At 41.0% G+C, this 26,107-nt stretch overlaps 1 protein-coding gene across 2 annotated transcripts in view; it reads left to right on the top strand.

The window, feature by feature from the left end:
• The window catches only part of ARHGAP24 (Rho GTPase activating protein 24), a 219,548-nt gene that overhangs the window by 155,075 nt on the left and 38,366 nt on the right, over positions 1-26,107 (top strand). The window lies entirely within an intron of this gene.

The following is a 26,107-nucleotide window of genomic DNA, read 5'->3' as shown; positions in this document are numbered from 1 at the left end:
GTTTTCCGTGACTGTGCAGATATTAACCATAACAACTTAAGTTTTAATGATGCAACTAGACCAAGTTTAAGAATGATCTACTCGAGTCTGTGGAAATTATGGTACCAGAAATGGGGCCGAGGAAGCCAGGACAGGGTGGTTTGCATGTTTTTCCTCTGTACATGTATGAAAAGGCATACTCAGAAACAAAGGAGGCTCAAGCTGCAAATGTCAAGCACAGCATGGTTAACTTCCTGACCGCCTTTTTTTTTTTTTTCAAACACTATGTCATGTCTGATATCTAATTTCTACCTACTGGGAGAAGGACATTCAGTGTAAACTGTGTTTTCATTCTTCTTTTGCCACAGTAGTATGGAAAATGTCATTTTTTTGGTATAGATATTTTATATTCTCATTCTTCATGCGTATTGTCTAAACAAATCACGGTTCCTTAGGATTGTAATAGCCTAATTTTACTGAGGTCCTTTTGTGAATCTGTAATGAGAGGTTAAATAAGCATAGAAGAGGGGAAACGAGTTTTGGCAGATGCTTGCTGCTCTTAACATAAACCAGAAAATACGAGCTCAGGACCATAAATCTAACTGGTACCTGCATTGCATTTTGTGTCCAGAGGTTGGGTGCAGTACAGGGTTACATTCTGAGTAAAACCCTTGTCAAAATAGAAATGTCATCTGCAGCTGACTAATGGGGCAGAGTGCTCCTTTGTGTGCCTTGTCCAGCCTTGGGCTGGGGACCACAGGCGCTGTCCCTTGTTAGCCTTAGTTGTCATGAACAAGACCAAACATCACCTCATACGTGCACATCTTTCTAGACCGGTTGATTTCTTCCTCTGGTTTCTGTGCTGTATTCAGTAGGTTTTAGAGACTTTTTCTTCAGTAATCAACCTAACTGTGACCGTTGAAGCACCACAGCTGAAACAGGACTGGATCAGAAATGTGGCAGAATCGGCAGGTTGTGGAGGTCCTTTGATGCCCATGTGGCAGAGCAGACAGGTGGCTTTTTGTGACCCTGTTCAGAGCAGATGCTCTCCCACCGGAGGAGGTAATAAGCAAAGTGTTCACTTACCCTGGACACAGGTTCCTGCCTGCTGCCTACACTGAGCCACTGCCAGCTTCCCCACCACCGCTCTGTACGGTCTTTAGGGGACCCATCTGCAATAATTATGGCTGCACATATTTATCCATATAACTTAAAGCACCTGGCAGAAATTGCAGCTGCCAGTTAATGTTTGTCTGCAATATCTTGAATACAGAAAACTAGGGAAACACCCTTCTGCGTTACTTTCTTCCATCTCACTACTGTTAATTTCAGCTTTGCAGGCAAATACATCGTGTGTAGCCCCTATGAAAAGTGCCAGAGGAAGAGCTGGTGGACGTGGGCTTACACGCTGTCCTACAGTGGTCAGCAGTGAAATAAACTGCTTTGCCATCATGGTCACTGGGTGACTTGGAGCCAGAGGAGTCACCTCATGCCTCTATCCTGTCCACTCCAGCTCAGCTTGTGCAGACCACTTGCAGGTTCAGACTAGGAACTGTGACACGATGTACATCGTTACATTTCCAGCCCCAGGCTCAGCATGTCTACTCCTGTGAATCGTTACATTTCTAGCCCCAGGCTCACCATGTCTACTCCTGTGATCTAGCAATTTACTAACTGTGTATTTTTTTCAAATATGTCAGGGGAAATTAAGTTTGTAATTCCATCCCATTTTTAATTACTCATTATAGCACTGTGTGCACGAGGTTATGTGTTACCAAGTACCACTCTTGGATTACAGACACAATATGTCAAGTTGGAAGTACCGTCTTCGATAGGTATTGCAGTCACTGTGCAATACTAATACGCCTGTCACATCAGTCTGTACAGACGCCTAATGACATGGTTTAAAGCCTTTTAAACTGTGTTCTTTCTATCAGAAGTTGCTGTGGCAATTATATGAATCAAAACTAAGGCAAAATGTCTATTAATGTAAAGTTTGGAAGACAACTGCACACCAACTTGAAATACCATCCACTATGCTTTGGTGGACTGCGGAACTGACAGAATGAGCTCTGAATTAGTGTAAAAAGCTTATTAATAAATGATAGCCTAAATTCTGCTTTCTTCCTTTCAGAGCTGTGGATGTTAGTGCTGTCTTCATAGATGGATCCCTGCTGCCCTCTAGGAATTTTAATAATGAAATATTGTCAGCAATACTGTATTGCAAGCTGTGGATTCCTTTATTAATGTTCAGTCATAACCTTATTGAAAATACTTCAGATTTCTACAGGGACTGCTGAATTACCATATCCTATTTTTCTAAGAGCTTCAGGAGTGCTGCAAAGTCTCTCCATTACTGCTGAGTTGTTTAAGGCATTGGCAAAGAAAGCAGAAAGTTACTTGTAATTTATTTAAATTAGGAATCAAATCAGCTTTTCATTTTGGCTTACCCTTTGCCTGTCAGCAGAACAGAGGCTGTAGCACTGAATGACACTCTGTTTCAGATTTCCCGTAGAGAAATTGTATGCAGCAAATCTAATAGAAATGTAATTTTGATCGTTAAAAAGTTTTTCTACTCTAAATAGCCCTTAGCAGGATATTTAGCAGGTGGTGGGTATACCAGCTACATATGTTATAATGGGAGGTAAATTCAAAGCAAATCCCAAACTGTGAAGAAAGTTCTATTGCAAACTGGAGTTTTGTAACTCTGGCAATTAGGATCAATATTGATGCCTGATTCATCCTTTCTTTCACATCTCCCCTCTTAGGAAAGAATAAGTGGTATGACAACATTATGTGGGATCTGGCCCCTGTTACAAAAATAGTGGATTAAGTAATTGTCTGTGGTTAATGAATGCAGCTTGATTAGCTAGGTTTAGTCCAGAGATAAATGCAATGAAAATGCCTAACCCTGGACGATCGAGTTATCCTGAAAGGTCCTCTTTAAAGGATTAAAAAGTCCAGTTAAAATTAATAAATATTTGAATATGTTTCAGAGTAGATGTTCATCTGGTGATTTAAGAACATATTTCAATTTACATTTAGCGAGTGGGAGAAACCCCACCACACATGGTTGGCATGGTGGCATTTAAAAGCACACAGCATCAAAGGTAAGAGTGGCTGCCCTGAATTCCCCGCACAGAAATGGCGTGCCAGGGCCCACTGTGCTGTATGCCCAGGCTTGTCAGGGCGGCAGGAGTCAGCAGAGACATCAGAAGGTCGAGTTTCTGGGGTGCAAAGCTGAGGGTGGATCAGTTGCCTGGTTTGAAGCCTAAGTTTTCCAGGATTCTTGCACTGAAATAAGCTTGATGATACACAGGCACTTCGCAGTCGTAAGGGTTTTCTGGAGCACATCCTGACGCGATGTGCATGTGCAGTGTCACTGCAGGAGCTGGCTGCGGTGTTGCTTGTGACTGCTGGATTTGTAAGGTGAGTTTTTCAGAGAAAAAGAAAATGGGATTTTCTGACTGCTGTTATGAAATGGTGTAACAGAACAGTATCTCTTCTTCTGTGTGATTCTTAACTCTGCCACAGTGTTCGGGGGCTGTTACTTTTCTTCTCTGAATAGTTTCCCTGATAAAGTTTGTTTGAAGACATAATTAGATAGTAAAACGTATGTTTACAGCTGATTAAAAAGAAAAATCAATTCATCTTTATGAAGGCCAAATGAGAGAGACAGTGGTGTTTTCCATAAAATTGAAAATTAAGATTTTTTTTGGAGCAATGTTTTAGGCTTAGATATATTCAGTTGTGCGCTCTTCCATGACATGACTGCCATTCATACCAACGGGTGTTGGAGAAAGAAACAGGAGAGAGATTTACATTTTTATTGTTAGTTAAAACATTAGCTTGCAAAAGCTGGCTGCTAATATGTTTGGACCAGTTTAACCCTATTGTTCTCACTGGAAATATTCCCAACTTGCACCTTGTGCTGGGGTTGGAATTGGCTGGTTGCTTGTTGTGTAGTACCATAATATATCTGTTACCATATTTGATACAGAAAAAGTCTCGATCCAGAAACGTGTTTTTATGTATAGATTGTAATCAATGAAACAGTGGTGTCTCAAGGGAAATGGGCAGCTTAAAATCAAGCTTGATAGAAGTTAATACAAGTATCTGTAGTGAAATTAGGGATTTAATTTGCTATAGACTGATCTACACAAGGGAAAAATCTTATCACCTACCCAGAGTTTGTAAAACACATAATGATTATATTTTATTGCTGTTAATGGATGTCTCTGAAAGCTGTTTATCTTGCATCTGACTTGGGTCAGCTGATGCAGTCTGGCACTGAGGTTGTTACAGAGAGGGAATTCGTTTGTTGAGGAGCAGATTAATCCCCAGCACCTTTTTGAGCGAATTCTCGGCCAGTCTTGAATGGAAGGAGGAGCAGCCTGGGCAGCCTTCCTGTCGAAAATGGGTCACAGGGTCATTACAGCCACTGGCCCTTCTGTAGTGGTAAGGTCTGTGCCCCACTGGTGATGGGTGTAATTTCTGATAATACTTGGGGATTTCCATCCCTGACTCCCCCCACTGCAGCGCTGAATCACTGCAGTCCCTGGGTCCTGGGAGTGTGGATAGGTTTGGGTGCATGTCTGCTACAACTGCAGTTCTGTCTTTTATTGTTTGGTTTGGGGTTGTTTGTTTTTTTTTTTTTCTTTCCTTGAAAGAACCCCGGCACATGGCATTTCACCCAGCTCAGTGGTTCTCAACCCAGGGAGGTTCTCTGTGCCCAGTTTTCTGCTTCACAGCATACATACTAATGTCACTTGGGACCTGCCCTTTCTTTATGTTTCAGGCTTGCAGATGGTGCTACCACATCTCACACACGATCAGTGGTTTTGAAAACCTCAGATGCCTGACTCCTGCACTCTCCCACTGCTGTGTTTCACTCATGTTTGTGCTTTCAAGGGGGGCACAAGAACTTTTCTAGGTTTGGTTAAGAGCAAAGAAGCAAGTCTCAGCCCATTGCTGCTAGGCAGGTGCAGCTTGCTAAAATCCTCAAGTGTGTCCTTCAGGAAGCACCGGGGTCTAAATACCTGCTATTCCCGGTGCAGAAGGAGCCAGATGCTTATCTTTTTGTGGCCCATACCAGAGGCTTTTGTTCTCACAGAAGAAGTTAATGCTGCTTCTGATAAGTGGCTCTCCCCTCCTGTTGTGTGGCTGGTGCAGCTCACCAGGCAGGGAGGAGATGGGGGGCACAGAGGGCACAGCAGCTCAGCCCTGTTGATTCAGTAACGTCAGCTTTCCTGTTGAAACTGGATCCTGAAGCTCGAAATGGGACAGAGGTTCCCAGTGGGCAGCTGAGCTTGAAATGCCTCCACTGTAAACAGTCAGCGTTCAGCAGGCTCAGGGAGACATGAGGAACTGCTGAGTTGGTCCTTTGGGTGCTTTGCAATGATTTTTATGACTCTATAATTGCATTAATTTCTCTGATAGAGAAGTTATGCTTTGGGTTTATTTGGAGTTTCTGTTGTTTGTTGGGACTTTTTGTTTCTATTTTTATGAATCAAATAATTTTTTTACTTTTAATTTCAAGTACAGACTGTGTACTGAAAAAACACAGTATTTTCAGCAGAGGATTTAGGCTGAGAATAGCTCCGTGACTGCATGCAATATACAGTCCATTCAGTGGCAGCTTCTTCATATCAATAACCATCATATACGCCTTGAAAACTGGTGCGTCAGTAAATTTCTGTTCTTGTGGTAGGCCAGTGGAAAGTCTGTGCTTACTCAATAGGGCTAAATTGTGCTTGTCTATCTCTGTAACCTCAGAGACCACTCACGGAGCTTACTTTGATCAGGAGCTGAAGTAGCTCATTATTTTCCAAGTCATCACAAACAGTGAAAAATTCAGACACCTTTTAATTAAATGTTTCTGCTCATCTTTGACTATTTGCAGATGACATGATTGAAAAAGCTATTGAAATTGTGCACAACAATAGATAAATGTCTTGCCATCAGCCTGTATTGCAGATCTGTATAGCAGCCTCCTTGTTTTTCCAGTATAGTGAACTTCTGGTGATGGCACTGTGGGAAACGGTACTGCATGTAGCAGTGTGTTCAGCATACAGGGTACAGAAAGGAGAACATATTGCTTGGGTAAATGTACCCAAATGTCATCACCTGGTGTACGGGATGGTGATATACTTGCCATTCATTAATTACTGTTAACAAGTACATTGTCATCTGACATTTTATGAATCTAATTTTCTGTGTTTTGGTAAGTCATAAATTTCTCATGCACTGTAGCTTCCAGGTCCTGGCCTTCACAAATGAACACGTAAATTACTGGTTCCCAGAACTTGGCTGTGAGACTTAGGAATTTCTCTGGTATCTCTGCCAAAAATGGCTCTCTGAATGTTACTTGTTTTATGGAGTCCATGGTTGGATCAAAAATTCCTTTACCCTTAAATTAACAGCTCAGAGACTAAATACAGAGGAAGTGAGCTGAGGTATAGGAAACACGTTTGGCTGATTTGTTTGTTTGTTTTTTAGATGAAGCCTCTGTACACTTGCCTGGGTTAGAAAGTGCAAGGTTTTCTTTCAGAACTTGATCCAGTATATGCATTTTTCCTCCCCTCCCCTCCCCGAATCGAGCCTGGGAACAATTTCAGCATGGTTTGTCTTCAGAGAGGATTTGCTTTTTTTAAACCATTGGCTGCTGCAAATCCTATGGTCTCCCTCAACTTGCTCCTTTTTGCAGTAGGGTTTTTTGGCATCAGAGGAAGTTTGTTACATACCTGATAATGCATGCACTGGGATAACTTCTATGGATAGCATTTAATTCCTTTTAAAAAAAAAATGAATACACAAACAAAATACCCAGCAAAGATGTTTTAGATGACAGCTACATTTCAATTCCCAGACCTGCATCTTAACCCCAAAATGAAGTTCCCCATTTCACTCAGCTAGCTGAACTGTTTCACCTCACCTTCTTACTGCAAAGAAACTTTGACCTGTATAGTTTGTGATGCAAATGACATGAACTTTCTAACCCTGCATATGGGATAGGATTAGCAGTTCATCCCAAGTGTAGTCTACCAGCCTAAACTCTTCTCTAATGGAATTGCCTGTTGCGGTTTCCCAGCACTGGAACTGGTCTCCCTGCCTTTACCTTCCGATGTGGTTCCTGCACCTCCATGCACACACCAGAAACCTTCTTTCACCCTTGAGAAATACTTCCAACCATTCTGTCCTTCTTCATTCTTGTCCAAGGAATAATTATGCTTTCAAGGCTAACAATACCTTTACAAATAATTGATACACAAGGACACTGAGTTCTAAGGCTGGAATGGCAAGTGACCTAATACCTGGTGATAGGATGGCATCTAGGTAGCTGACTTTGAGGATTCAGCCACCTCCTTTCATAAAGTAACTCTTGTGGATTTACTCTTGTGAATTTACCATTGGGTTGGTTTGTTGTACGCAGGCAGGATTTTTCTGTGTGTAGTGAGGGGTACTTCTTCCTTGCCATGTTAAGTGTTCTTCCAGCTAATCAGCAGGGTACAAGATAAGATGCTACTTTGTTTTGACTGCTTCCAAGGTCAGAGCTGTTGTTTGCATGGCTTTGAGCAGATTTGGTAGGCTGCTGATATCCTTGTCTGTTGTCTTTTGACTATAAGCCTCCTTCACTCCTTGCAGGGAGCGGAGACGGAGAGGCAGACTGCAAAGAAACATGTGCTTTGCAAGAAACTACAGGTGAATTCTGTGCATAGGATATCACAGCAAAAAGCTGTGGAGCTGGCTGGAAAGTTGTTTGTGACCTGAGCTACAGGCAGCATACAGTATTAGCACATTTTGAGCAGCATTTCCCTGTTCCCACTTGTAAAATAGGGTCTCTGTGAGAACCATACAACCAGATTTGACAGGAGCGAGGGCCAAGGTGAGCTGGTCTGCAAGGTATGTAAAACTTCCAGTGGTGTTCTGGGGTTTTGGTAAGCCATGCTGTGATGGTGGGGGAAGTGGTCGGAGCAGTCGGTTTTCTGGACAGGCGAAGTCCAGTTAGGGACCCATAGCTACAACTCCTGGCAAGTGACAACAGGGAGAGTATGTTCCATTGCTGAGGGTAACGCCGGCGGCATGTATCTCTGGCCTCTGCAGTACTGTGGGTAGCAGTAAAAGGGTTCTCTTGGTTCATACCAGTACTTGTTACCAAAGGACTATATTAACTGAGGTGGGTGAGTACAGTCTGCTCCAGGATGGCTCTGAAGTGCAGTGCTCTGCAGAAATGTTGTGCAATAACTTCCTTTTCAGTGCCTTTAGAGAGCCCACCTGCATGAAAGGCAGCTGAGGATCAGCATCTGCTGAAAGTGTGAGCCTGGCACCTTCCTACAGGAGTCTCTGAGGGAAGTCTAACAGTCACAGGCTATGACAGAACAGGCTTGGTACCCAGCTGTGTTTTTTCCCCAGTTGTATGTTTGAATGCTAATAGAGAAACTCAAGTGGTTCTGTTGCTATCTCCGAGAGAGAACGGACCTTGGTAGTGTCCAAGAGAAATTTAGTTTGTTTTACAAACACGCTCTTGTTCATAGGTCTTACTGAGGCAGCTTGTAGCTGTTTCAGTAGGCTTGAAGCCTTATTTCAAAGCTTAGCAAAAGAAAATAAGTGGACACATTTGTCAAACCTGTCAGTGTCACAGCTGTCTCACACCAGCACACAGTGAAATGGAAGATTTCATGCAGTATACATGCAAGCCTGGCCTTTGGATAACTGTTTTGGTACCTGAGGCCCATGCAAGATGGGTTGGGAGAGGTGGCAGGGTAATGAAGCAGTGGGACTCCTAGATTAAGGAATTGGAGTTTACACTGTTTGTCCAAAATGTAGAGGAAAGAGCAGCTGGAATAGGGTGTCTTACGTGGTTATTATACCCACTGCTTGCTTTCCATCTGCACCTCATTAGAATATAACTATTTTCTATGGCACTATTTACCAAATTCATCCAACATCTCATTACTTCAGGAGGGGATTACCGTAATGAGCTCTGCATGGTGCCATATCTTAAGACTACTCATAAACTGAAACTGCTGCAAGAGGCCATGATTTGCTTATTAAGTGGAGCTGAATGAGGCTAACTTAACCATATACTTTGGGATGTGCAGTGGCAGTGTGCTGGTGTGTAGGTGATAGCATTATACCTTTTACAGTCGGGGTGGCAGTTAATGGATGAGCAGATCTCTTCCTGTGCCCGTCTGTTTTATGGAGCTGTAAGGGAGGTGGTCTGTGCTGCTGGGAGGAGGGGATTGCTGGGAGGAGATGCTCTTCTCCAGTTGCAGTACGGTGCCTCTCTCCTGATTCGGTGTGACTGGGCTGTGTATATCTGGTGGTCCTTGGGCAAGACGTGTTTTTTCATTGTGTGACTGGAGGATGAGTGAAGCTATTTCACATGTGCTGCAGTTGGTTGTTAGATTTCAACATGTTTTTTTTAGCCTGGAAAAAGTAAATGTTAGGTTTTTAATATAATAATATTATATTATTAGTAATATTAATAATAGCAAAGTTAGATGAAGTTATTATTGGAAATGGTTGGGTTTATGGGGTACCTGAGTTAAAGCAAGTAATGGAGCAGAGCCAGTTGTTCAGTTTTGGTTGGCTGTTCACATGAGCACATTACAAATATGTGAAGTGTTGATCCAGAGTCATCCTGAGGGCCAGGTTTGCTGGGTGGGGAATCCCAGCTGCTTTAGACGTCTGGAGTCTAAACAGAAAGAGCCCAGGCACTGCTGTCACACTCCCCTCCCTTGGTTTTTCCAGGGTATGTGTGTCCTTGTCCAGCAACTCCTACCTGGAGCTGAAACTTGCACCCATTATCCCACCCCCAGAGGTCACTCCTGAGATCCTGTCTTAGTACAAACACAACCTTTTGTGGGCTCTCTCCACAGGTGATAGCCTTGCAATTTACGGGTTACTTCTTCAGACCCATAAGGTCAGAGGCATTTACCACATTTAAAAAAAAAAAAAAATTAAAAAATATAGCTAGACATTGTGTGGTGTTACTAAGCACACAATTGTGTTTGTGTTGCTTGAGGATAAAGCACAAGAGATTAGAAGTCATCTGAAATCAGTAGCATTCCTAAATGTTTTGGGTTTTGTTTGGTCTGTCCTTCATGTATGAACTCTCTGCACATCAGTCTGGGATGGCAGGTGGGCAAGTCACTCAGGGCGAACCTTCTCTGCCTCTGGCAGAGGTGAAAGCTGCCCATTGCGGTCTGAGACTGTCCCTCTCACCTAAAGGTTTGCTCCTGCATCTCTGACAACTCCTGAAACCTTCCTTTGTTGCTTGTGTTTGTCATATGGATGTAACTTTTCCTTCCTGTTTATTTTTGCATGTTCCCTCTTCACAAGAGTGGAAATACTTTCTTCTTCCTCGAGCAAACATGTAGTCCAAGGAAATTTCCAAAGAAGCAGCAGCTGCTGAATGTAATGACTCATGTAATGAATATAATGGCTCATGATCCGTTTCTGGTCTGGCATGGATGGGCCCTAGTCCTGGCAGTTTCGAGTGGATACACAAATGGAGGCATTTGATGAGAAAACAGCTTTCAGACTAGTTATTCATGTTCCCAGACAGATTTCAGAAAGTCCACCAATGGATTTCACAGGTCATCACTGTTGAGTGTATGAGTAGTGGACCTACTCCTCGGAAGTAAAACAAGTCAGGGTGATGGATAAAAGAAAAACAAGAATGAAGGGTCAGGGCTATATGGCTTGGGACACAGAATAAGTAGGGAGAAAATAAAGAGCTAAATGGGAGGTGAAATGAGAGCGATTATATTTATCTGCCACTAGATTAACATTGTTTGATAACCCCTAACTGTTTTCTTAGCTTCTTATTGAAGTAAGTGTTAAATGGTCAGTCTTTTTCTAAACTATTTGTAAACTGAATTGTAGCAAGTTAGTTGGTATTCCATGAATATTTTATCTTCTACTCTATCACCGTGCATGTAAATGCTGAACTAAAACATGTTTGAGCACCTGTGCTTCATTTTCTCGCCATCTAGAATTCCTTGGCAGAGGCTCAGGACGTTTTGTGCTGTAAACTGAGCCAGCCCTTTGCTTGCAGCAGAGGTTTGCAAACAAGGACAGAGCCATGTGCTAAGCTAACATGAAAGCTCAGACCACTGAACTGTGCTGGAGTAGAGACTTCGATAGTTCCAGGGGAGAGCCCCAAGCTTACTGTTCTTCTGAGCTGTGTGTAAGGATGCCTTGTGGCTGTATCACCAAAGGAACCTTCTTATGGCTGGTCACTTGATGCCTATGGAAAAATAAATGAAGGAAAAAAGAAAAAAAAAAGCCCTTGAGAATGCATCTTTTACAGCAGGTTGTTTGGATTGAAAGAAATAATACTTTTGTGTTGTAGCTAAAAACCTCTTCTAAACGTGGTGATATTAGCTAAGAGTTTGATTTTTTTCATGAGGCCTTAGGCTTCAAGAGCACCCTGCAGTAGGAGACTCCCGTATTTCTGGGAATATCTGCTTTGGAAGCCTCAGGTCTTGATGCCTAGATGGGTCTGTAGGAACCCACAAACAGGGTTCCATTCATGTATAAATGAACGCCTTTTTTTTTATCACTGCACACTGGAGCAGAGCCGTTGGACATCATACCTGAGCCTTGCTGAGAAACAGTTACTGAAAGAAATTAACTTTTCAGTGTCCCAGCCTCTGTGGCAACAAATCTGTCTCCCAGACCTAGCAGTATGGTGTGTATTTTAGTACAGTCATGGAAGTTACCCTCAAAAGTTGAGAGCAGAGATCTGTGAGCTTAGTTAAATGGCTAAGAAAAATCCATTTAAGGGAAAAAAAGCTATTAAACTGCAGAAATCTTATTAGCGGTCCTGAATGGTAGACTTTGCTATTAGTTTTTTAAATTGCAATCTTGGTGCATTTCAGTTCTTCAGAGTTATTTAAGGCATCCTTGTGAGAATTATGCCTACACAGTAAGAATGCACAGTGACATTTAGTTTAATATAGTAATTAATTACCTCTAGATTTGTTTACCACTCTAATTGTATCGTTATATTTCCACCATCGTTTTGATTTAACCTATACTCTCCCCTCGGATACTACACTGCCTTTTTCATTTTCTCTTCCATAGGCAGTTGTCTCATTTATAATTATTTTGTCAGCATTTAAACAGAGTGTTTAATCTCAAAATAATGAACAGAGTAAGGCACAAGGCATTCATCCCGGTTTTGCTAACATGGTATCTGAAGCTCAGGAAAATGGCATGATTTCTCTGAGATTCCTGGGCAAGACAGTAGCAAAGAGCTATGTGACTGTGGAAAACGAGGTTGTTCTCTCCTGTGTCCAACTATTGAAAAACTTATACGGTGGTTTGGGCCTACACAGCATAACTACTGCAGTAACTGGCTAGTGGAGAGAAGCACCAACACGGTCACTGGGATACAGGGCTGGATCTGTGGGCCTTTGGGACTGTGTTAATCCATTTGTTGATCTGTCTGCATACTGTCGGCTGGAACCGAAGTTTTTTCTGTAGTAGTCCAGCCCCCTAAGAAGGAAAGCTTGCAGATTACTGCTGCCAGATGCCTTTCAGGACATTGAGAGTTAATCCTCCATTAGAGAAGAAATCAAGTTCTTGTGTATAAAATGATTTTTTTTTACTTTGCATATACCAGTAACAGAACAGATGAATTTGAAAATCAAACAGGCTGTTTTCCTTCTCAGAAGACTTTATCCAAGGGCTAAAATCTAATACTCTGGGAGTGATTTTACATGAAAAGTGAGTCTGGTCAGAGACAGAGTGAGAAACTGTGGCAGAAAACAAACTCCCCTGCCACAGCTGACTTGGGCAGCAACTCCATCTCACAGCAGGGCAGCGCAGCATTTCTCACGGGCTGACTAGCCCTTACACATTAAGGGCTTTTTCTGAAGTGTTGTCCCTGGACCGTCACATAGGTTTACCAAGGTGAGATTTGACTTGGCTCACTCAGGTGTGGCTGGCACCCTGGCCACAGCCAGCACACATCTCAGTACAGCCTGGTTCTTGTATTATGTACCCTGCTTCAAAGGTGGGATTTTTTTAGCCTGGTTTGCGTGGCTTCCTCCCCTTGCCCAGGTCACTTCTTTCTCCATCTGTGGGTACTGTAGCAGCTCCAGACAGATAAACTGTGGAGTAATGTGGCTTCTTGTCTTTTTATCAGGGTGTCCTTTGGTCACTCAGGTCAGTTCTCGTGCCATTCATTTTGAACAAGTGTTTTCTGCTCAAAACCGGGCAGTCAAGCATTAGTCTCTCCACTGCAGTGCTGTGTAGTCACAGAGTAATTTGTAATACTGGGCATCAGCTGACGTATTTAATATATAAGGAACATGGTAAGATTAACTGGATATTGACCATCTGTCTAAGGCAAGCAGATCTCTTATAGAGATCTGCAAAATTAAGTTTGTAGTAAGTTTTAGTCTCTTTCCCTGTTTAATTAGCCGTAATCAGCTTGGGTTTTTCTATTGCAGAATAGAGTTACTGTGTAGTTCTTCCAGGAATATTTGTGCTTACAACTTCAAAACGTAGCATGTGGGATGGAAACTGTATTCCTGTTCACCTTGTTATCAGTAAATGTATTTACAGTAGAATGCTCACAGAAACAGAGAACTAGGTAATCAGTTTAAAAACCTGAACATTCAAATTGACTTTGTATCCAATTTATTTTCTTGAGAGTCTGGAAAGTGACAGGGGAAGTGTGCTTGCAAAGAAAGGACAGCCCTAGAGATTATATTACTCTGTTTGTCCCAGAGCTGTACAGTAGATATTTTTTTTTTTCCTGTAAAGCTTTGAAAAAAATTATTTACCTTTTAGGTGCTTTTATTATTTTACTCATAAAGATGCCATATTTCTGACCATAGACATGTTCTGAAGATGAATTCTTTGAAAGGAAGTAAAAACGGTGCTGAAAGTGCAACACATGGATGGGTCTCATCTAAACATCATCTTTCAAGTATTTTCATTTGCTCTCTTTCATTTTTCATTTTGAAAACAGAAGCAGACACAGCTATGTAAGAAAGCACTTCTCCTGCATCTCCTGGTACTGGCTGAGCAGCCCTTCAGAGAAGGGTGGAGTGAGACTGGTTGCACTCAGTCTCCATGTAGGAGCAGCAGCACCCCCAAACTGCAGTTGTTCCCACAGGCTGCTCAGAGGCCACTGCACCGCCTGCTGTTGTTGGCTTTGGGCTAGGTAACAAACTTACAGTTTAGCTCTGTGGGTGCATAAAACAGTGTTAAACTGAGCGTTTAACTTCGGACAGAAAACTGCAAGGGAGGAAATTATTTCAAATGGGGGGGGGGGGGGGGGGGGGGGGCGAATTGTGGTGTGTCTGATAGATTGACCACAGCATCCAGTAAAGTCTGAGGCTGTTCTGTAGCACATGGGAGAAGCAACTTGGCTTTCATTCTGATAGGGAACTTCTCTTTCTTTGGCAGCTGCTGGCTACACCAAAAAATACTTGGAGAAATAATTTTAAAGCGCTGTGTCAGGCTTACCTGCTCAGCTCTCTGGAGCACAGCTGTGCCCCTACATTGGGTTGTGTCACTTAAAAACACCCTGCTCTTGAGGGCAGCCTCCCTCTGCCCGTGGTGAGTGCCTCGGCGTAGTTCAGAAGGAAGGGCTCAGCATTTCAGCTTGGAAAAACATCAGAGAGTTTGTATCCCTATCAGAAAACTTAAATTCTAGAAATTATGTGGAAAACATTACAAGAGCCATCTCTCTGACAAGCTTTCTGATACTTGCCAGTTGAAGCTGTGCCATTGATACTGAGAGAGTCTAAGATACCAGTCACCTCTCAAAAAAATCACTTAGGATTTGGCAACTTCCATTCACAGCATGATATGGGATCCTGCAGTTCCCACTATATTAGGAATAGGAGGTCTCGGTGATGAGTTTAGTCATCTTACTGGCAAATATCTCTTACTGACTTCTATCTTATCATATAATTTTTATTCCTGTTCTTATAAAAACATCTTTTGCCATATATGCTGCATGGTTTAGGGACAGTTGCTTGCTGTCTCTGTCTTCAGCACACATAACAAAAGTATATTCCATACTCTCCATATGGAATAACATCCTTAGCGAACAGTAACTTGTCAATGAATGAGTAACCCTTTGATTGAATTAATAAACTTAAACTAAGCGTAAGGCAGAATTTTAAAGAATCCATCAAATGAAAATAACTTACTATTCAATGATTTTGTAGCTTTCAACATAGCTAGAGAATCTTGTTAAATTTCAGCGGAATATTTTTTGCTAACTTCCAACTAACATTAGCATGCTCTTCTGTTACTCTGTGAGGACATCAGAAAGTTGTACTATCTTCTATATAGAGGCCTCAGTTTACAGTGTGGGATGTGGTTAAGAACAGTAAATTTTTCAAAGGAACTGATGGCAGTTAAATTCCTGTCTCTTGGTCAGCAGCAGATATTTGCATGTCATCATTAAGTCCTTACCCCAAGCTTATCAATTTTTCCTGGTTGAGGCTTTGTGCTTCTAGAGAGGGTCAGTGATTACCTGAAGGATAGATGCCATCTTTTCAATATTATCCAGCTGGTGTCCAGGTTGTCACTGATGGATTTTTTTTGTCACTTTTCCTATTAACAGAGTTTGAATCCTTCCACCAATGCACAGAATTTTGCCAAAAATCATGTGCCAAAATCAGAAATACGTAGTGGTTACCTCTCATGCACTATCATGACTTTTATTATATGAAGTTTTTCTTTATTTCCTAGTAGGAAGAGCAAGTGTCTGATTAACTTTTTCTGCTTAATTAAAGTTTACTTACTTTGTACATTTTCTGATATTTCTTACTAAGGAAATCATTAGTAGATGTTGAAGGATATGTTTTCAACCACCAGCCATTTAAGAAATGCTAGTATTTCTTTGCGTCCTCACAATCATGTGAGTCTAAAAGTTGGTGTGTGGTCCAAAACAGCCCAAGGAACAAGGTGCTAACATTCACATGTAGAAATGAATCCTTAAAGCATGCGTGTGCACACATCCATGAACTCACAAAGCTAATGTGAGTGTGCGAGTGTGCCTGCATGAATGGCTCAGAAGAGAAGTGACATCTCTACAGTATGATTCATCTCATCCTAGAAGAGGCTCCAAAGATAGCTCAGATGAATCACATTCTGACAGTTCTTCCTTGCCATAGAAAGAATGGTGACTGCTTCAGATTTAACTATCTGATTGCTTTCTTAAAGTGTATCGTAGGAGCATATCTGTGAGTTGTTCTCAGATGGAATGAGGATCTGGGGGCAAAACCACTGGTATGAGGAGTTGAAGCTCCACTCATTCACAATGGCCCTGAAACCATTCAAGCCTATGACTAGCTGAGCCTAAAGTCTTTGATAGGCCCTCTCTGACTAGCCCAGTGATGTACTTGTGAAACAAGAAACAATTTTCCTTTATGCCAAACACCTACTGTTGGACTTAAGCATAATATTATCCCTCCTTGCCATGTCTGCCTGATGGAGGGCATTGATGTCTGCTGTTTCCTTGTTCATACAGGTGGCATCAGTCTTCAAGTGTTGTTTCATTTCTTGGGACTGAAGAATTCCTGGTACTTTTCCTAAGGAGGAGTGGACCCACAATGGGCATCTCCCATGTTGTGCATGCTGCTGGCAAAGAGGTTTTGAGTTTGCTATGTGTGTCATGGTTTCTGTGGATTTCTTCTGTGTGGGAAGTTGACCGAGTGTCAGTGTAGAGAGAAGGAGGGGCCATCTTCACCTGTCAGAGACAGATCTGTGGCTGGCAGGAGTCTCACCTCATCAGTGGTCCTCTTCCAGTGTTTCAAAGAAATGGCAAGTAGACATAAGACAACATTTTCTTTGTACAAGATCTATCTGTGAAGATGTATGTATATTATCCATTTAACATTTTTTCTGTATTGTCAACCAAGTTAGCATTTCATCCTGTATAATGCCCTTTAAAAAGCAGTACCTCAAAATATACTGGGTTTCTCCTTGCAAGTACTTTCTGTTAGCGTACACTGCCAGAAATGAGACCCAAGTGATCTCTGTCTGAGAAAGACATCCTGTGGTATATAGGCGCCAGGTGTCAAGGCAAGAGTATAGACCTACCCAAATTAGAAATATATGCACTCTGGATCATGCTGTGCCCATGAATGAGAAGGGGAAATGTGGACCGTATTATCAACATGTGTCTGTCTGTGGCATATATATAACAAAACAAAGCTGAAATTAGGTTTCTGCTCATTCTTAGCTTGATCTGCTGTACTGCAAGGTGTGGAGATTTACACAACAATAAGCACTGTCTGTACTCTGCAGATAACTGCTGTTTGGTGGCTATTTCTTGAGCAAAGCTGTACTTGTATTAGAAACTTCAGAGACATTAAAAGGACTGGAGAATTGAGCTGATAATTCATTAAATGGCATGTTCTGTCTGAGTTTAATATTGAACTGATATCCCAAAATGGTGCTGAGAGGCACAGTGTTGCTGGAAATGGTTGATTTCAGAGCAGCTGTGTAATAAAGGTCCTGAACTAATGGCTAAAATCTCATGCTACTTTAGATAACCAAGACAGTGTTATGCTGATACTTGACTGTGTCTTCTTGAATAGTCTTCTGCATATGTCGGTTAGCCCATATGTTTTATTGAATAACTAATTCTTGATTTATTTTCTAAACTGCTAAAAACATGACTTTGCGTTACTAAACAAGTGGTGTTATGATGAAATTGTGTGTATGCGTAATATGTACTTGCTCAGTTAGGATATTTGCATCCTTTTGGGTTTCTATCTATGCCACAAAGAGCTACTATTTTTATCTGTGATCAAAACTGAAGTCAGATATGAGCTGAAATAACTGACTGCTCTCTGGAGAAATGAAGTATTTCTATGTTTGGGCGTAATTCAGTGCAGACTGGAAAGCACTGTGTCCAGAAGTTGGAAGAGTACGGTCAGTTCCTGCTGGAGAAGGGAAACTGCTTTTCTTGGAAGCTGTTGGAAACACAGTATCTTTTTTGTCTGTTTACAATATAATTGTCCGTAAAATTAGCAGAAATACAACATTTTCTGTGCTTGACAGGTCAGTTTTATTCCCTGAGAATTAATAAACAATAGCATTGTCTGGTTGTCTGCATGCAGCAATGGCCATAGGCCACTGTATGAGACAGGATTTAGAAGACTGGCTCAAATTAGGGCTTAGCCACAGTTGATTGTCCCAGGATACCAGATAGTTACATCCTAACCAAAGCCTTCTTTTTGGCTGGCACCTTTCTAAAGAAATACCACAAGTATTTAGCTCTTCATCTTTGGTTTGTACTGAGTTAATCCCCCCCAGCCTTGTGTTGTGCACACAAGAGCGCGTTTAGACTGGTAAGAGAGCATCTTGACTGGGACCTGCTGAAAGCTCAGGATAGTCCATATTCAAGAGGATCGCAGAGCTTCATGAGTAGATGCTGAAGAGATGAAGTGAGCATGTGCTTTGAGTGTTGTTCTTGTTAGACTCTGAGGACAACCTAGGTCTGGCATCTTGGCATGCTAGTTTTGCCACCTAAAGTTCATGTGCCAATGTATATAGGCAAGTCCTCCCAGTCCCTGGGTGAATTTATGCTTGAGGATGTTCAGGTATTGATTGTTCCTTACTTAAAATCATCAGAAGTTTTAATTTCCTTCTCGGTAAAATGCCATACCAATATGTGATGTGGAACTGAACTTTAAACTTTAAAAATAATCCATTTCAAGTTGAGTCTTTGCATTTCAGTGCAATTCATGATGTGAGGCTGAAAACCAAAGAAAGCATTTTGAAGCACAGAGCAGCCATCTCTCTAGCAGCAACAGCTCCAGGATCTTGATTTTGCCAAAACAGAGTCCTTGCAGTTAACTTCCTCTAAAGCATCTTTCAACATCATTGACTATGTCTCGACCAGCAAATCCATGGGGCGCTTTCCCCTCTCTCCTTAGAAGTTGAGATGGATATATATTTGCAGAGACTTTCTCTAGAATAAACTTAGAGGTCAGCCAAATTTCAAGTGACATGATGGTCATTTTGGGTGTCCAACTTGAGATGCTTTGAAGAAGGTTCTTGTTGTCAAGTGACAGGAGTGCACTAATTTATGTTTAAGGTGTATCATGTAGGACAGAGAAAATAAGTGTGCTATGATAATTTGTATTTATGCTTTTCTCTTTAGAATAAACCAGTTACAACAGGTAACGGTGAAGTCATCTACTAAGTCCGGCACCACCATTAACGTTTGACATTGTGACCCTCACACTCATTCTCAACTACATAAATATATTGATTCCTCTTGGCAAGTCATATAACAAGCCATATTTTTCCACATATTTTAACTAGTTTTGGAAGGAGTAAGTAAAATAGTATTTTTAGGGGCTAAGAATTGTTAAATTTGAGAAACTGTAGATACTGCAGCAATATTCCAATGAACAGATAGCAGACAGTAGGCAGATGAAGCAGTTAAATGTGGAGCCATTTCTGTACTTTTGCCCTCCCCCATCTGTAATACACGTAACAGAAAAAGGTTTCAGTTGCATTGTGAAGCTTTCCTATTAGAAACAATATGTCTTATTGGTGGAACTCCTCAGTGCTGAGGACTTTTGACATCTGATTGAATAACTCTGCATTTCTCCTTAAAATCACCTACCCTCTAGGCACAGCATCAAATACAACCCTGTGTAGTCAGTGGCTGGGGGTATGAAAAGCTGTGCCACAGAGCTGAGACCTGGCTGTAGCAATCCACCCCTGTCTCGGTTATTGCAGTCCAGACGTAGAAATGACATAGCCTGATACAAAGGTAGTAGAAATAAAACAGTGAAACATTTGAGGATGGCAGTCATTGAAAAACCCATGTTCTCTCTGTTGTGTCTTCTGGAAGGCCACCAGTAAGTTCAGTCTGTAAGAATCCAAGCTATAGTTCAGAAAGCAAATCTTTTGTCTCTGTCCCCAGGAAACTATTGACAATATGAGAAGAATGGGGGAAGAAAACTCAAATACGGACATAGACCACTTTCTTTGTCCAAAAAAAAAAAAAAAAAAAAAAGTCTTGACATTTTGATTTTATAACTTCTGTATGTACAAGTTTTGACTAAAAAAGCCACAGTGTATTTTTAATAGTTTATGACATTAGGCAGGACGGCTTTGTTTTTACTTTCTTGAACTCGTAATTTCAAAGGAAAGCTCTTTGTGATTGAAATTTTGAAAATAGGGCACTATGATGGCACTATACGTGTCCATTGATGAGTGTGGCCTGCAATGTTGGTTTTTTTTTCTGTAACTGGATCAATATTATGTATGTTTCAAATCCTAGTAGTAATGAAGGACATAGAGGAGTGGGTTTCTTATGGCCAGTGTCTGGTTTTTTTGTTTATTTATATTTTCCACATCTTCTTACCAAAAAAGTTCACGTGAGATTCCATTAGAAGAGACAAGGAGTGAGAAGCCTTCTTGGGAAGTGCTACTGACTGTGTCTTTTGTGGATCCACCAAATTATTTCTCCACTTCCCTGCACTAAGTGTAATAGTATGTCAAGACCAGGTAAAATTACAATACATGCTTTGTCAGAATGTTTGCTAGGTTTGTTGTGAGTGCCAGAGTGTGTGTTTAGGATATCTGCAGTCAGTTGCACTGAAGCAATTTATTTTCTGTAAAGATATAATACATACTTTAAATCTGACCTTTTTTCCCCCTGATCCATCTGCTTCTGTGAGTTCATCACAATCTTCACTATACAGGCAGAAAAACGTGATTTCATCTCAGTATGGCTGAAAGAAATGTAAAAAAATGTGGGGTTTTGCTGTTGTGTGGTTTGACAGAACTTCCACATAAATAAGAAAGTGGAATCATTAATGAGTGCTGAAAATGCTACCAGCAACTCTGAAAACAGCTGACATTCACAATAATAGAACAGCAAACATAACTGTTCAGACCACATTTTATATCACAACAATGCTGACAACATTGAAAAATTCTGGAAAGCTGAAAACTATCAACAACACTCCAAAAGAAGTTGCCTCTGACTTCCACATGGTACTGATTAACTACGAAGGCAGCGAAGTGTGCTGCTGCTCAGCAGCTGGTGAAGCATAGAGCTGTGATAGTCCACGCAGCTTGATGGCCTTTTAATGCAACCTGTAAACAAAATGTTCTGGGCGGTGTGCCTTGAGCAAGAAGAGAGATGAGACTTTTTCAGGTGGGAATGGCGCTGAGGAAGGGCAAAATACAAAAGTTCACTGTGCTGGCACCAGCATCTTGGTGACAGGGAAGGGTAGGAGGAACGGACTCTACGAAATGGGTACACTTGGGATGTGTGTCTGAGGATAAGGTGGATAATTATGAAGTCTCAAGTACAGTGGAAGTACAAACTAGGAATAAAGGAAGGGCAGCAAAATTAAGGGGGAGGAAGAACAAGACATGCCTGAAAAGATTAAGTCTCTGAAAAAAATCAGCACTTTTGTATTGTACGAGGGATGATTTGAATTCACATGTATAATAACACAATTATAACTAATAATGAGCAAGCATCACAGTTTTTTTGCTCAGGTATTTAAGCAATAATTATTATGTTAGGAGAAACGCTTGGTAGCTGTGCAGTAAACAAAATGCTTAAAGGTGGCACTGACTTTATACTTTTTTTGTGCAAGACAATAAACTTACTCTTACGGACAGATGTGCTGCAGCTGTAGCTCTGCACCACAGAAGAAAGCTACCTGTACAGAGTATTCATTGTGTTACACGTGAGGAATACATTTCCTGAGCCTGATTTCCTGATCCAACAGCAGCTGGTTCAGAGCTTCATGAAAACAACTCCTTCTACTGAAAAAGCCCTGCTGTCTTCCAGGCATTCTGCAAGTGGGGAAATTGTGATAGAGCACAATGCTCATCAGGGAACGTACTTGTGTTAGCAGTCTTTTCCCATTTAGCACTTAAATTAGGCTGCAGCCTTCATGTTGAAAAGCTAATATGCCCCAAAACCAAATACACCCTTGGTGCAGAAAACTGTGATTCAAGATTGTTAATGCAAAAGATCAGCTTGGATTTAGCAGCAGAAAACTGTATTTGTACTGAAGTGTTTAAAAAGTAGTATCTTCATTATTGCCTTGTTTGCAGTTACTTAATTCTCCTCTTTAGGAAATGTGTTATTTCTTTGTGAAGAGAGAAATTTAATAGTGCACTTGATGTAGTTGGGTGGTAAAACAATGGTGAGTTTGATAACTATATTTCAAAGCTGAGGTTTCTCAGTGGTGGTGATATTAGTCATTTAAAATATGTAGGTGATTCAGTCATATCCTTTAAGAAGACAGAGCAGTATTGAGCCAAAGAGGAATAGAAAATGTAATAGGACAGTCCTGGGTAAAAGAATTGAAATTGTAATCTGTATATCTTCCTCCACTCAGTCTGTTACCTGTCATCAAGGCTTTAGAGGCAATGCAAGTATGTAGTGGAGATCAAAATAATCAACTGGGTCTGCTAACTGCTCTGTTTTAAAAGAAATAACAGAGGGTATTTTTCAAGTTTTATGGAACACCTTTTGAAAATGCTTAGGAGTTAAATTCTTATGATAGCAATTCATGCGTTGTAACATCTAGCCATCTAGATGGATTTATCCATCTCGACATCTGTGGAAAACGAGCCAACATATTATTTCACCTAACACTATTAAGACTTGTAAAGTACATAGGGGTTTCTTCTTAATATCTTTATGATCTTTGGAAACTTGTTTGCCATATATTGCGTAATAGGGCCAGTGAGAAGTTTGTTGTTTCAATTATTGGTATATCTAAATTCTTGGGTTTTTTTTCATATGTAAGTGAAATGTTTCAGCTTCTTTTTCACCATCTCTTGAGATGGATACTAAGAAATGCTACAGTAGTGACAATATTTAATTTATTAGCGTAAGTTTTGGGTTTTTTTTTCTAAAACCAAGTTTGTGCACTTGGTTTTGTCATGAGGGTCTTCAAAACATGGATCCTAAAATTTCAGGAGTCATCAAATAATAAGCTAAGTACGTGATTGCCCAAATCTCTTTGATCTTAAGCCAGACAGTGGTTTTTGTGGATCTGAATGAAATGCTAGACTTGACACGTTGTATCTTTAATTTAGTATCTGGGGAGATCAGCGCAAGATAAAATGATCGGACATTTTAGGATTTGATTGGTTAGCATGCAAAGGAGCCTGTAACTTCCTCAGTTTACCTTAGTGATAGTTTTGTATTTCTCTTGGCTCTTGAGGTTTCCATCATTGGTGGCTCTGATAATGTCTCTTAAATAGAGACCTTTCCAGGGTGCTTTCTTTTATACTCCATGTTCAAGCTCTCTCCCCTCACCTGCCTTGGTCTTAGCCTTCCCAGTTGATTTTCAGCTTCACAAAGTTCAACATCACATCTTCAGTTCACAGACATCTTTCCTCCTTCATGTTATAGAGGTTTTCTACAAGCTGTGCCATGAAAGTTGTAAGGAAGTTGAGTGTTGCTGGAAAATACGATGTTCTGTATAGTTTCCATGGAGCAGGTCTCTTCTGATGAGAAGATACAGCATATATTTTGTAAAAAGTCACTTCAAAAGTAATGCTGAAACTCCTGTAAATACAGAGTATTTGTTTCTGATAATCATAGTGTGGCTTGTCCTTTTCAGTGTGAGTTTTTGCAGCACCATTAAGACCTTGGTTCTCCAGACTACCTTAATTTTGTGATAAAAGAAGAAGGTGGCAATGACTGGAACTTTGGCTGTGTACTCCTTTTTTCATCCTAGCTGAACCAAGACCGTGCTCCAAATGTTTGGTAAAGTTTTACACAGTCAGGAAGACCAAGAGCAATGTCAGGCATGTGCAGAATAAAGCTTTTAAGAATTATAACCAACCAAATAAAACAACAGAAAAACCAAAAGCCATGCCCCCAGCTCTTGTCTGCAAGCTCTGTGTTACACCTGCATCATCAGAAGTCAGTCCCCAGCTGACAGGCAGAAATTCAATGCCCCTACATCCTCTTCACCAACACATCTGTAAGAACATATGCTTGGCTGCTTGGCTTAGCATGTGCCTGAAAAATCAGATTAATCCTAGTTTTTGATGTTATGTTCCTCTTGGGAAAAAACTCTCTTTTAAACAGCTGGTATGAATTTAATCCCTTCACATTCCATTCTCAAGAATGCTGTAACTACTGTTTGCAAGAAATCCAAGATGCTTTCTAAAGGACAAGCAACTATTTCATGTGGAGTTTGGCCTGGGTACATTCAGGTAAGAGTAAGGTGTTGGGTTAGACAGGAAGAGACTACAAAGAAAAACTGTCTTGCAGGACTTCTACATCCCCCCAGTCCGCAGCTGAATGCAAAAGGTCTGTGCATTCACATTTAATTGATTGAAGGTAAAAAGCTGGAGAGCTGTTGAGCCTGGTATTTCAGGAAACAATCACTCTTAAATTCAGTCACCACCTCTTCATGCTTTTCCGAGTGTGTGGTGTGGTGCTGCTGTATGAGGAAGCGCAGGCTGTTCCCTTTCTTTTCCCCTGCAGAGTGGATCCCTGCAGGAATTGGCCTCTCCGTATTTTAACCGTTTTTTTCCGGTTGCTGGCAAGAGTTCTTAAAATACCTCGCCTTGCTTGTATCAAAGCAGCGCTGGCTCGGTGCAGAAAGCTGCGCCCAGCATGGGGCTGAGTGGTTACAGGCTGTCCTGATGAGAAAGCACAGCGGCAGTCTGTATTTACTGGTTACTAAGTCCCCAAAGGAGGCAGGACGAAGCGCTTGGGAACCTGTAAGTCATGGCTACTGCCAGAGGGCAGGAGGGGATATCTGACACGTTCGAAGTGGAAGATTCATCATGGCATTGTGCTATTTCACCATTTCCACTTCAAATAGATGTTATGGTTAGATTTCTTCAATAAATAAGAACTCATTTCTGATGCTGCCAAGAAAATAAAACAGATTAGGGATTGGTTATAGCTGCAGGAATAAAAATACATGAAACTATATTGTAGTTTTGAGAAACAGTATAGATCAAATTACTTCTGGCTGTTACCAGAGGCTGGAAGACAGAGGATATACACAGCAGTTGTGTAAACAGCAGGTTTTCATCTTCAGTACGCCAGAGTCAACTTCTTCTGTCAAGTAGACTGGGTTCTGCTCCTTCCAGGTCCTATGACACCTGCAAAGTAACAAGGGGGAAAGATGAAAAAAAAAAAAAAAAAAAAAGGAAAAAAGCAGAGGTCATATTCCAGACCCTCAAGTTGGCTATTCACAAGCAGGCCGTGACACACAAGATTAGGCATTTCTTGTACTTGGACTGGAAATGCAGAAAAGCAAATTTGAGAAGACATAATGTGGAGCTATGTAACAATACAGGTAAAATACATTATGATTTGGACACCCAAAGGGAAAGGAGTAAGGATGCATTCGCACATTTAACGGACTTCATGCTGAGCACCGTTTTCAAGTTGGCGTACTTACTGCTAGTATCTGTGGTATGAATAGATGTCTGATTTTTGGAGGTTGTGATCTATTCGTGCTTTGTTATGATCATAACAATACTGTCATAAAGGAAAAAAACCACGTGAAGTGGAGATTCTAAACAGCGTCTTTCAGAAGTGTCCTGTGAACCTACTGAAGATTTGGAAAGATCCTTCTAATTCTATTTTTATTTATCTGATACTGCTTATCTGAGATGGCTCTTTCCTGAATCATGGTAATTTCTTCTTGTCTGTCCCTCTGAGCTGGTTAATTTTGTATTTAAAATATAGATCCACTAAAAATTAACATTTTTGGTAAAACACAAATACAACACGTGTTATTGTATCCATAAAATCTTCTAGTGAGGCCTTAGTTCTTGCATAAAAACTAAAGGAATGCATAAGTAGAAGAATCCTGCAAGGTCTCATACTGTTGTGTGAAGGAAAGGAGTTGAATTACAAAGTAGACAGATGCAGAATTGCTATAAAATAGTGAAGCTCCTTTTGTTAGGAAAGCTTTTCTCTCTCATACCAAAAGATAATGTAACCAAACATTATGTTTTCCTTCTCTAGAAAATTAAACACACATTGTGTATTAGCTGAGTGGGTGTTTACCTGAGTTGTTTAGAGTACTGCTCTGGAATCCACACTGTAAATTAACTATCTAGACTTCTGGGATTTATCTAGTTTATATGGAGAACACCCCCGCATTTG

Source organism: Falco naumanni, chromosome 1, assembly GCF_017639655.2.
Source record: "Falco naumanni isolate bFalNau1 chromosome 1, bFalNau1.pat, whole genome shotgun sequence".
Classification (NCBI taxonomy): domain Eukaryota; kingdom Metazoa; phylum Chordata; class Aves; order Falconiformes; family Falconidae; genus Falco; species Falco naumanni.
The sequence above is the reverse complement of the archived record's forward strand: the minus strand, read 5'-3'. Positions and strand labels throughout refer to the sequence as shown.